Source organism: Oryctolagus cuniculus, chromosome 9 (assembly GCF_964237555.1).
Source record: "Oryctolagus cuniculus chromosome 9, mOryCun1.1, whole genome shotgun sequence".
Lineage (NCBI taxonomy): Eukaryota > Metazoa > Chordata > Mammalia > Lagomorpha > Leporidae > Oryctolagus > Oryctolagus cuniculus.
The window spans coordinates 136,429,299-136,442,463 of NC_091440.1; the positions used below are offsets into that span (position 1 = coordinate 136,429,299).

General features: G+C 49.4%; 1 long non-coding RNA gene across 2 annotated transcripts in view; it reads right to left on the reverse strand.

The window, feature by feature from the left end:
- Positions 1-7,616: 7,616 nt before the first annotated feature.
- The window catches only part of LOC103348935 (spidroin-2), a 74,699-nt gene continuing 69,150 nt past the window's right edge, over positions 7,617-13,165 (reverse strand). The window contains exon 3 of one of the 2 annotated variants that reach the window (XR_011379110.1): positions 7,617-7,755. This is a non-coding gene — a long non-coding RNA (spidroin-2). Of the gene's footprint in view, positions 7,756-9,712; positions 12,947-13,165 lie in introns of those variants that run through there. The other variant, XR_011379111.1, reaches the window with a different exon arrangement.

Below are 13,165 nucleotides of genomic sequence, written 5' to 3' on the forward strand. Positions count from 1 at the left end.
AATAAAACTTACAAAAAAAAAATGCTGAAACCAAAATCCAGCTGACACTGTAATTACCAGTAGCTGCGTTCCCACTTGGATGTCTCCTGCTTGGGGAGGATCTGCTCCTGCTGTGGAGGAAGAATCCGTGAGCCGGGCCTGAAGGTTACCGCACAGGCCCCAGGACAGCAGGCTGGGCAGGTCAGGCCCCTCACTTCCGCTCGCTTACTGTAAGGAGCCCAGCACAAGCAACAGACTCAGACCTGGCTGTCACAGGCTGGGCTAGAGGAGATGAAGGGAGGAGGGCAGGGGAGACATGCAGCGAGGAACCAGGGACACGGAAAGCAGATCAAGAGGGTTCCGGGCTTCGTTCCCAGGAAAGGGGGCCACTCACTCACTTGTGACACCGGCCCCACGTTTTCATGGGAAATTGAGCACCAGTGGAGTTGAGGAATTTCGCCCATTTAAAATGCATCTTTTGGGGCTGGCGCTGTGGTGCAGCAGGTTAACGCCCTGGCCTGAAGTGCTGGCATCCCATATGGGCGCCAGTTCTAGTCCCAGCTGCTCCTCTTCCGATCCAGCTCTTTCCTATGGCCTGGGATAACAGAAGATGGCCCAAGTCCTTGGGCCCCTGCACCCATGTGGGAGACCTGGAAGAAGCTCCTGGCTCTTAGCTTCAGATCAGTGCAGCTCCAACGGTTGCAGCCATCTAGGGACTGAACCAGTGGATGGAAGACCTCTCTCTCTTCTTTACCTCTCTTTCTGTAACTCTTTCAAATAAATAAAATAAATCTTTTAAAAATACATCTTTTTTGACACAATAGTACAAGCCTTGATTGCTGATGTCAACTCAAAACATCTTTCATGCTCTATTACTTCTGCTCAAGCCACGGTCCGTGTGCTTACCCAGCGCCTGGTTCCACCCTCACCATTGCCCTGCAGGTGGAATTGGTGACCACATTCCACAGATAAGGAGGTTGCATCCTGGTGGGGCTGGACACCTGTCCTCAGCTTCCTCTGGACAAAGCCACAGAACCAGAGCGGGAAGAGAGCACTACCACAGCTCAGGGCCTTGCTGTGGGCCAGGCTTTCTTCAGGGAATCTAGGGTCCTAATAAACTTCTTTAAAGGAGCCAGCACTGTGGCGCAGCAGGTGAAGCTGCCACCTGCAGTGCCAGCATCCCATATGGGCCCTGATTTGAGTCCCAGCTGCTCCACTTCAATCCAGCTCCCTGCTAATGTGCCTGAGAGAGCAGTAGATGATGTCCCAAATGCTTGGGCTCCTGCACCCATGTGGGAGACCTAGAAGAAGCTTCTGGCTCCCGGCTTCAGATCGCCTCAGCTCCAGCCTTTTGTGGCCATTTGAAGAGTGAACCAGAGGATGGAAGACCTTTCTCTCTGTCTCTCCCTCTCTCTGCCTCTGCCTGTATTTCTGCCATTCAAATAAATAAATCTTAAAAAAAAAAAAAAAAAAAAAAAACCCACACACACACAACTCTCTAAAGGGGCAGAGGCATAAACTACTGTTCTGGATAGCAGTTGCACTGACCACTTTTGCAGAAATACCTGATATGTATTTAGCAAAGCTCAGAACTCTATTGTGACAAGTATACACAAGGTGAAAGAGAAAATACGACACACCTGGACAACTTCATGTTTTCCTGTTCACATAAAGTGACCAAACGGGGGCTGGTGCTGTAGCGCAGCAGGTAAAGCCAGCTTCTGCAGTGCCAGCATCCCATATGGGCACCAGTCCAAGTTCTGGCCACTCCACTTCTGATCCAGCTCCCTGCTAAGTGCCTGGGAAAAGCAGTGGAGGATGGCCAAGTGTTTAGGCCCCTGTCACCCATGTAGCAGACCCAGAAGCTCCTGGCTCCTGGCTTCAGCCTGGCCTAGCCCTGGCCATTGTGGCCATTTGGGAAGTGAACCAGCAGAAGGAAGATCTCTGTCTCTCTCTTGTCTCTCCCTCTCCGTAATTCTGACTTATAACTAAATAAATAAATTTTTTTAAAAAACGAGCAAATAAAGTGACCAAGTATGTGTGGGTTCAGTCAACACTCTTGTGGTTAAAGCTGAAAGCTTCAATGTATCGAGCTTTTAATCAAATGTTCCCAGCACCAAGAAGCATTGCAGTCTTTATGATAAGAATGCATACACCTTCCCTAGTAGCTGGGCTTATTTTTCCTGATGTGCAGGACCTAGAGTACCCCTAGGAGATGTTCAATATTAAATGGCTTGTGTGGGTAAGCCCTAAACAGCTAGCATTTGTATTATTAGTTGCCTCCTCAAAGATACCATCGACATTCTCTTGGTGTATGAGGTAATTGACATTGTTCAGGGAAATTGTTGGAGGCCACTCTGAGGAGCCATCGTCGGACACAGGGCCCAAGTTGGCGGAGCCAAGTCCTGCAGGTGCTTTGCAGCCACCAGGAGGCAAGCAGAGGTGCACAGCCCTGCCCGCCAGGAGCCAAATCTACTGGAAATGGAGGAGGGAAGGAGTCCGGCCATACGCTGAGCAGATCCTTAGCCAGGCTCTGGAGGACACCCTGATGTCAGGAAGACAGAGGGTGCTGTGAAATCTTCCAGCCCCAGATTCCGAGGGAGGTAAATGCTGCCCCTCCTGGCAGCCAGGGGAGTGGGCTCCTCTGCAAATGGCTGATTTACCTTTCTCATTTCACTTTGCAGTTAGCCTACACTCTGCAGCTAGCAAACCAGATGTGCGGGACGATCTAACTCCAGGACAGCACACAGAGAGAGAGCTGGCGACTTCCTCGTTAGCAGGCGATGTTACAGACAACAGGGCCGGGGTTTCCTCTCCCAGCCGCAGCAATGGGAGTCTTGTTCTGTTTAAAAGCGGGCAAGCTTCCCAACGTGGCCAAGGGAGAGAAGGCCACCCTCCTCCCATGGAAAACTCTGCCAGAACCTTCTCCTCCCCCCGCACCTGCATCACTTCTTATCAGAAAGAGCCACGAGGTGGGGCCAGCTCCACGCCACTCTTCCTTGTGCTTAGGATCCGCTCGGGAAATCTGCATGTGCTTTTCTTCGAAAGAAGATGAATAATAAATTTAATTAGCTCAGTGCTTTTCTTGAAACGCATCTGAAAGCAGATGACAGATCTCCATAATCAAACTACCGCCCATGTCTGAATTCTACTCTGTGTTCTCAAAAGGGGAATGCACTGGTGTGACCGCAGTTGCTTATAAATACACACGGCTATTTTTATCCTATTTTCCTTGCTGGATGTGGCTTTTGCCTGTATGTAAACTAGGGAGAAAAAGCTGCCTCTGTGAGGGAAAATCACGACTTACTGTTGGTGTGCCCACTAATGGTATAGAAAGAACTGACTCGTGTACTGTGAGCACTGCGGCAGGATTCCACTGACCCAGTGCACCGAGCATTTTCACATCTTCTAACTTCGATTAACGGACTTTACCGTGTAATCCTCTGAAACAACTGAAAACTTCCAGAAATATTTTAAGGATGGTTTGAACACAGTGTCCTACCACTTGAAATACAGTGATGGGGGTGGTGCCGTGCCATAGCCGGTAAAGCTGCTGTGGTGCCGCATCCCATATGGGCGCTGGTTCCATACCCAGCTACTCCACTTCTGATCCAGCTCCCAAAGAATGGCCTCAGAGGGCAGTGCAGGACGGCCCAGGCGCTTGGGCCCCTGCACCCACACGGATGAAGCTTCCGACTCCTGGCTTCGGCCTGGCCCAGCCCCAGCTGTTGTGGCCACTGGGGGAGTGAGACAGTGGCTGGAAGATCTCGATCCCTCTCCCTCTCTGTCTCTCCCTCTCTCTATAACTGTGCCTTTCAAATGAATAAAAATAAATCTTCAAAAAATAAGAAATACAGTGTTTCAGATCCAGAATCTCATTAAAAAGTTAACTTCACCCATTTGGTTAACTGTTGAGATAGCTTGACTTCCTCTCACAGTTCCTGAGATTATTTGCTCTCCATGCTGTATTACCGAGTGGGTACTCTGTGCCAGGTCCCAGGGACACGAGAGTGCACAGGTGTCATCCCAACTCGGAGTCAGCGAACAGGAGATCAGAGGGGCTCCGTGACCCACAGAGGGAGGGCCAGGCACTCTTCCAGGGGTACAGCAGGGCCTGAGGATAAAGCAGAAACCCAGCATGGAGGGACAGAGAGGGAAGCCCTCCGGGACGACCTGAGACTGCTACTGTGCTGGTGAAGGTGGGTGTTTAACAGCCTCCATAGGAGGTGGTTTCTTTTTTTTTTTTTTTTTCTTTTTTTTTTTTTATTTTTATTTTTTTTTTTGACAGGCAGAGTGGACAGTGGGAGAGAGAGACAGAGAGAAAGGTCTTCCTTTGCCGTTGGTTCACCCTCCAATGGCCGCCGCGGCCAGCGCGATGTGGCCGGCGCACCGCGCTGATCCGATGGCAGGAGCCAGGTGCTTTTCCTGGCCTCCCATGGGGTGCAGGGCCCAAGCACCTGGGCCATCCTCCACTGCACTCCCGGGCCACAGCAGAGGGCTGGCCTGGAAGAGGGGCAACCGGGACAGAATCCGGCGCCCCGACCGGGACTAGAACCCGGTGTGCCGGCGCCGCTAGGCGGAGGATTAGCCTAGTGAGCCGCGGCGCCGGCCGGGAGGTGGTTTCTAACGGCGCAGTCGTGAGTTGTGGGCTACGCCTTCACTTTCTGAAGAGACTTTGACACTGCGACAAACACGTCAAATAAGAGCGAGGAGACTGTTAATAGAGGAAGGCAGGGAAGAGTAATTCTAGAAGGTAAACACACGACTCAACAAATCTTAGTGGGCAGTTAGCGTTTTCATGGGCTTATAATAAATAAATTTTATATATGTAAATACATATATGCATATACATTATTTAAAGTATGTTTAAATAATAAATATTATGCAAAGCATAATTATAAAATATATATTTATTATAAAATGTCATCTACTTTATATTTATGTAAATTTGCATTATATATTTATAAAGAACATATAAAATACATATTTCATAACATTTTATTTATATACATTTATATTGTTTATAAAATATGTTATTAAAATGTGTCACTTATATAAAACATAAAGTATATTTAACACATAAATTACATATTTTAATATATCAAGTGTAAATCTCTTACAAACTACAATGACACACTAAGCTTAATAAACAGGTAAATAAATACACAACAGCTGGGTGTGCTGCACGTGGCACCTCCTCTGTGCCCGACCATGTCCTGGCCACGAGGGAGGCAGAGGCGGCCGTGGCACAGGAAACTCCCATTCTCGGGGTCTGGACAGCAAACAAATGCAAGGAAAAGAGCGTGCTGTGTGGACAGAGGGGCGGGGTCGTCCCAGCCCCAGTTCCAGCAGGCAGTGGGTGTGTTTGTGTCCCCAGGGTCAGCTCGCCCCCAAAGCCCACCCGTGCGACGCGTGCGGGGCACCAACAGCGTCCACGGCAACCACACTTCTACGTGAATGGCTCGCACAGCACAAGGAGGCTTTCCCAGAGACGGGCAGCCCACATGGTACAGAGTGAAGATTCTACAAAGAAACCACCTGGCTCATGGCTCCCAGCTGGGCTGCTTGGGCCCCAAATCCCTCACCTGTGAACCACCCCAGCCCACGGAGCTGCTCTCGCCAGTCATGTAGAACAGCAGCAAGTGCACCCCATGCTCCCATCCTCACCACCAGGACGTCGGCCAGCCTGCTGCCAGCTGGCCAGCGCGGCACACAGCAAGCCAAGCCTCGAAGACAAGTCGGAAAAACCACGCTCCCCTGGACTCGCAGGATGTGCTACGACACGTCCAAGATTATAAAAAACTAGAAGAAACAAGTCGGGAAGTAAAAAAGTACGGAAGGCCGGCGCCGCGGCTCACTAGGCTAATCCTCCGCCTAGTGGCGCCGGCACACCAGGTTCTAGTCCTGGTTGGGGCGCCGGATTCTGTCCCGGTTGCCCCTCTTCCAGGCCAGCCCTCTGCTGTGGCCAGGGAGTGCAGTGGAGGATGGCCCAGGTGCTTGGGCCCTGCACCCCATGGGAGACCAGGAAAAGCACCTGGCTCCTGGCTCCTGCCATCGGATCAGCGCGGTGCGCCGGCTGCAGCGCATCGACCGCGGCGGCCATTGGAGGGTGAACCAACGGCAAAGGAAGACCTTTCTCTCTGTCTCTCTCTCTCACTGTCCACTCTGCCTGTCAAAAAAAGTACGGAAAAGCAGGCAGAAAAGAGAGGGAGAGAGCCCCCCACCAGTAGGGCAGGACGCTTATCCCGGGCAGACGCCGAGCCCTCCTTCCAGAGCTTGACTCGAGGCTGGGCGCTCCTTCCAGGGCTGCGCCGGCCGCTCCCTCCCGGCAGGGGGCAGGGGGGTCCCGTTCGTCTTGGTGGGGACAGCACAGCTGGCCACTTCGTACTTCCCTCCGTGCTGCAGCGTTTCAGGAGGACTTAGGCCGGCCCTGTGCAACCAGCCCCTGTTTGGTGGTGGTTTGCTTTGATCCTCTTTCCTTCTGTGCATTTTCCTTATGTGGCCTGAGCACCTGGCAGACACAGCTGCTCGCTCAGGGGCGTCTTCACTTGGCCGGCTGTCCCGTTCAAATCACTGCCACGGCGTTCAGTTCTTCCTCTTCCTGGAGACTGGGAAGGCTTCCGGGGAGATGATGCTTGACTTGGGTCTCAAGAGGCGAGAGGCAAGGGCACAGGCAGAATGCACAAGTTCAGCAGGGGCCAGCTGCAGCGTCTAAGACCAGTGTTCCCCGACAAGTGGACACCACTGCCACAGGGGTCATCTTGTGCTGCAGTTGCCAATGCAAGTAACCGTTCTCCCCTCACCCAGACTCATAGGATGAAGCGTGTGTCCCACGGGAATGAAGAGAGCAGGGTTCAGTGTGGAAGAAATAAAACTGGAATCCGATCGCTCCAAGCTAAGTCTCGTGTCCGTGCAGGAAGAGGGGCATCCAGGTCAGAACCCACAGCTCTAACAACAGTGGCCGGGGAGGTTCTGCACAGAGACAGCTGCAGACCCAGGCAGGCAAGCCCCCAGCAGAGGCTCCACCCTCTCCTCCCACCCCCTGGGAGCCTCACTTCCTGTGAGTGGCACATGGCAGCAAAGGCAGAGGAGGGGCAGCTGGCTCTCCCCTGCCACCCACCTATGCCCCCAAAGATCCTCTTGCACAGACAGCCCGGGGCAGGGACAGCCTGACGGTGCCCTGGTGTGGCCAGGACTCTGCTCCCCGCGAGGACTTAGGTGAGACATGAGCCTTTGGCACGTGGCTTCCCACGCACAGGGACTGGTGAGGTGCTGAGTGGCAGCCACAGCTGCCAGAAAGGAGTGGGGTGTGTTTTGCATGTTCTCAGACACACTGGCTCATACAGAGCTTATGTTAGGCCTTCCAGGAGCTGGGGTTCTGTGATTTTCCTGACTGTACTCAACACATCTGTGTGGTCTGTCACGGCCTGGGCATGGTTGTAGGTGCTGGCACAGCAGGAGTGGGGAAGGTTCTTCCTGCAGCTCCCGTCAGAGCAGATGTCAGGTACAGCATCACCCATAGGTGAACTGCAGGAGGTGTTGAAGACAGTAAGTACTAGAGTAAAAAGATATTGAAGCGAGGCCGCCTGCAGTGCCGGCATTCCATATGGGTGTAGGTTCGAGTCCCGGCTGCTCCACTTCTGATCCAGCTCTCTGCTGTGGCCTGGGAAGGCAGTAGAAGATGGCCGAAGTGCTTGGGCCTCTGAACTCATGTGGGAGACCCAGAGGAAACTCCTGGCTCCTGGCTTCAGATCACCACAACTCTGTCGCGGCAATCTGGGAAGGGAACCAGCAGATGGAAGACGTCTCTCTCTCTGCCTCCCACTCTCTGTAACTCTGTCTTTCAAATAAATAAATAAATCTTTTAAAAAAAGATAATAAAGCAGGGGCCGGCGTCGTGGTGCTGTAGGTTAAGCCGCCTCCTGCAGAGCGGCATCCCCTGAGCATGGGTTCGAGTCCTGACTGCTGTGCACCTGGGAAAGCAGCAGAAGAATGCACAACTCTTAGGCCCTGCCACCACGTCAGGGACCCAGAAGCAGCTCCTGGCCCCTGGCTTGGGCCTGACGCAGACCTGCCTTTGCAGCCATTTGGGGAGTGAACCAGCAGACAGGAGATCTCCCTCTCTCTCAGTCCCTCCCTCCCTCCCTCCCTCTCTCCAACTCTGCCTTTCAAATAAATATATAAATCTTAGAAATACACACACACACACACACACACACAGACAGTAAAGCAGAAAGAGGGGAAGAAGGGCAGCAGGCCCGGGCTGGACCCCCGACAACAGGAGCAGGACTGAAGGAGGTGAGTCAGCGAGTCCCGCCAGACCTCAGGGAAGGCCAAGGGGCTGGCAGTGGACACAGCCGGTGCCACTGGAGGAGACACCGTGCAGATGGTGAAGGGTCAGCACGGACGGGGGGGGGAGGCAGTGACTACAGATCTCGCACTTCTGTGATTACATTGTCTGTACCACTGTCAATATTTTAAGTCTCTTGAATATTTCATACAGTTTGCTTTAACTAAGGATAATTACCTATCTTGTCATCTACCTACCCTGGCATACATGAATTTCAGGACTTTGCAATAAGCTGAAAATAAACAAGACAGTGAGGATGGCAACGCCACAGTGGGCTCCTGGAACATGTCTGGAGAGGGGCCATCAGCACCACACCTCACAGCACCATCCGACATCACCCACGGTGGGTGCTGGTGTCACGCGTGAACTGATGCTCACACCACGCAGTTTCTTATTTTTTGTTAGCATGAAATATAAACACTGCAACATGCTAACATGTTCCGGTGCTTTCTTGCAGTCCTGTGCACCACTGAGGAAGACCTCCTTGCTCTGCACTCTTGTTCCCAGAGGGGTGAGAACTGAGGTCTCCTACTCAGCTGGGTTGGGCTTTTCTACAAACCACAGAGCATGGGGGCTGAAAAGTGACTCATAACACACTCTCTGGGGAGGAATTAGAACCCACTCCAGGGAAGCCATTGGTCCCCGGGAGCAGGGCAGAGAGAACCATCCAGATAGAGGCAATGAAACTGAAACTATAAACAGAACCCAGTTCTGTGCAGTGAGTTTCAAAAAGCAAACACTCCTGGGACTCAAAGACAGTTTCACAAAGTGGCAGGATACAAAATCAACACTCAAAAATCAACAGCGTTTGTATACACAAACGATCCCATGGCTGAGAAACAACTTGTAAGATCAGTCCCATTCACAACAGCCACAGAGAACGTTAAATACCTTGGGATACATTTAACCAAGGAGGTAAAAGACCTCTATAAGGAAAATTACAAAACATTAAAGAAAGAAATAGAAGAAAACACCAAAAAATTGAAAAATCTTCCATGTTCATGGATTAATATCACCAAAATGTCCATACTACACAAAGCAATTTACAGATTCAATGCACTACCAATCAAAATACCAGTGACATTCTTCTCAGATCTAGAAAAAGTGGTGCTAAAATTCACATGGGAACCCAAGAGACTCCAAATAGCTAAAACAATTTTAAACAATAAAAACAAAGCTGGAGGCATCACAATACCAGATTTCAACACATATTACAGGGTAGTTATAATCGAAACAGCCTGGTTCTGGCACAAAAATAGACATGTGGACCTATGGAACAGATTTAAAACCCCAGAAAACTAATCCATGCATCTACAACCAACTAATCTTTGACAAGAGCTAAAAATCACTCCCTGGAGAAAGGACAGGCTTTTCAACAAATGATGCTGGGAAAATTGAATTTCCACATGCGGAAGTACAGAGCAAGACCCCTATCTTATACCCTATACAAAAACCAACTCACAAGGGATCCAAACCTAAGACCTGAAACCACCGAATTACTATAGGGAAACTCTGCAAGACAATGGCTTAGCCAAAGACGTCTTGGATAACACCCCAGAAGCACAAGTAATAAAAAGAAAAAGAGACAAATGGGATAACATCAAGCTAAGAAGATTCTGCACAACAAAGAAAACACTTAACAAAGTGAAGCGGCAGTTGACAGAATGGGAGAAAATGTTTGCAAATTATGCAGCTGATAAAGAGCATCCAAACTATATCAGAAGCTTAAGAAACTCAGCAGCAAAACAAACAATCCAGTTAAGAAATGGGCAAAGGATAGGAACAGGTATTTTTCACAGGCTGAAATTCAAATGGCCAACAGACACATGAAGAGATGCTCGGGATCACTCGCCATAGGGACATGCAAATAAAAACCACAATGAGGTTTCACTTGATCCCAGTTAGAATGGCTTTCATCTAAAAATAAAAAAAAAATGACAAATGCTGATAAGGATGTGGTAGAAAAGGTATCCTAATACACTGTTGGTGGGAATGTAAACTAGTAAAACCATTTTGGAAGACAGTATGGAGAGTCCACACAAATCTGAAAAGTAATCTACCATATGACCAGCTATCTCAACTACTGGGAATTCACCCAAAGGAAATGAAACCAGCATATGAAAGAGTCATCTGTACCCCATATTTAAAGCAACTAAATTCACAATAGCTAAGATATGCAGTCAGCCCAGATGTTCATCAAATGATGACTAGATAAAGAGACTGTGTTACATATACACGATGGAATATTACTCGGCCATTAAAAAGAATGAAACCCTGTCTTTTGCAACTGGAGGCCAGTATGCCTCATGAAATAAGCCAGACCCAAAAAGACAAATAGCATGTTTTCTCTGATTTGTAGCAGCTAATATAGAGTACCAAAAATGGAGCTGGCATTGTGGCACAGAGGGTAGAGCCAACAACTGTGATGCCCACATCCCACAGATGGCTGTGGCCAGGTCTCAGAGGGAAGAGGAAACACAGTGAGCAGAGAGGACTGGTGTGTCAGTCCACTTCCCGCTGCTGTAACGACATGCCTGAAGCTGGGGACTTCATTAAAAGGGGGCCAGCGTTGTGGCGCAGCAGGTTTATGCCCTGGCCTGAAGCACTGGCATCCTATATGGGCACCAGTTTGAGTCCCAGATGCTCCACTTCCAATGCAGCTCCCTGCTAATGCACCTGGAAAAGCAGTGGAAAATGGCCCAAGTCCTTAGGCCCCTGCACCCACATTGGAGAAACAGAAGAAGGTCCTGGCTCCTGGCTTCAGATCCAGCTGTTGTTGTTGTTGCCATTTAGGGAGTTAACCCGTAGAGAGAAGACCTCTGTCTGTGTGTGCCTCTACCTCTCTCTGTAACCCTTTCAAATAAATTAAATATATCTTTAAAAAATAAAAACTAGAAGAGCTATGTGTACACACATGATCATAGTGGCTTTAACCACAACAGCATAAAGGTGGAAGCAGGGCAGGCATTCATCCCAGGGGTTAAGACACCCACATCCCCTATCTGCACGCTTGCATTCAATATCCAGCCCCAGCTCCCGATTGCAGCTTCTGCTAATGCAGACCCTGGGAGGCAGCCGTGATGGCCCAAGTAACGGGGTTCCTGCAACCCACAGAGGAGATCTGAATTTGATTCCCAGCTTCTGGCTTCAGCCTAGCCCAGCCTCTGCTCTTGTAGGCATCCGGGGAGTGGATCAGCAGATGGAAGCTCTCTCTCATCCTCTTTCGGTCTCTAAAATAAATGAATTTTTTTAAGTGTGGAAACAACCCAATTGTCCATTAATGAAGGAATGGATTAAAACGTGCAATGGAACATTTCTCAGGAAATTGACATGCACTATGGCATGGATGAACCTTGAAGACCGCATGCTAAGTTAAATAAGCCAGTCACAAAAGGAACTGTCGGATTCCCTCCATGTGAGATTCTTAGTAGTCAAATCAGAGAGACAGACAGGAAATAGTGATTGCCAGAGGCTGGGGAGTTACTTTCTAAAGAGTATAAAGTTTCAGTTTGTGCAGACGAAAAAATGATTCTGGAGATGGATGCTGGTGACGGCCACACAACTGTGAATGCACTTAACATCCCAGGGTTACCTGTATGCTTAAAAACACTCCAGTACCTTTATGGTAAGTATATGTCACGCTACAGAAATAATTTGATTGTTTCAACAGTTCTCTCTATAGTGGTTTGTTTGGACAGTAATTCAGTGTCCACACACTACATTTGATACTCGATCACTTTCTTCATTAACGGGTAACAGTTTCCTCTCATCCAGTCCCTTTTTTACCTTTTATTGCTATAGAAACCAAGTTCTTTGGTGTCAATCTGACATGTTCTGGACTGGTAGGCTAAGTTCTTGTCGTGTCATTGAATGTGCCCTTCTGTTTCCCGTGGCCAAGTGCAGACCTAAAGAAGGATGCTGATTCTGGGGTGTGGGCAATGACGCCACTTCAGGAAGCTCTCAATGTCTGCAAGCCAGCCTTTGCCCAAGGCTAGCAACGATGAGTAGCGACTGTCAGTCGGAGCCTTCCCTCGTAAGGCTCTGCACCGACCTTGCACCGCTGCTCCCACAGCCATGGATCATCCACAACCGCTCTTCCATTTTGGGGCTCAGAGTGGTAGTTTCCTAAGTATCATTCAGCACGCATTAGTCAGAACTCCTCTACAAAGACTACTTTTCTCATCAAAAGTCAGGACAAACGTTTGATGGTTACAGGTTTTCAGAAGGTTATGAGTTCAGTGTCTTGTTTGCTTTGGGAACATGAGTGTTTAATTTGTTTGGGTGGGGTTTTGGTGGTGGTTTGTTCATTGCATTCGTTATTCTTTTTGGTGCTCAAATAGTCCAGTCTGTCCACTTCTGAGTGCTTTTAGCAAAACCCCAATGGGCTTTATTAGCTCCTTTCCAGTCCCCATGATATTCCAAGTGTCTCCCTTGTATATTTCCTGCTTCAGATGTGGAGTCAGCATCTTCGCCAAGGAATCCTAAGGAGTGGAATTTGGAGACCCTAGGCTGGCAGGCAGGGTTCCTGACTACTACTGCAACATCATGGCTTCTAAGCCTCTTCAGTGTCCACACTTGGAGCATAATCATTGCTGCTGTGTTGGTCATTGTTCTGTTCTGTTTTAGAAAAATACATCATGAGTTCATACCAGCTTTCCAGAACACAGGATTTTAATTCAACTTTTAATTAATTTTACATATGCATCTTTTTATCCTTAAAATTTTGCTTTGCAGGGCTAGTGCTGTGGCACAGCAGGTTAAGCCTCCTCTTGTAATGTCGGCATCCCATATCTGAGGGCCTGGTTCAGCTCCCTGCATATGCACCTGGGCGGCAGT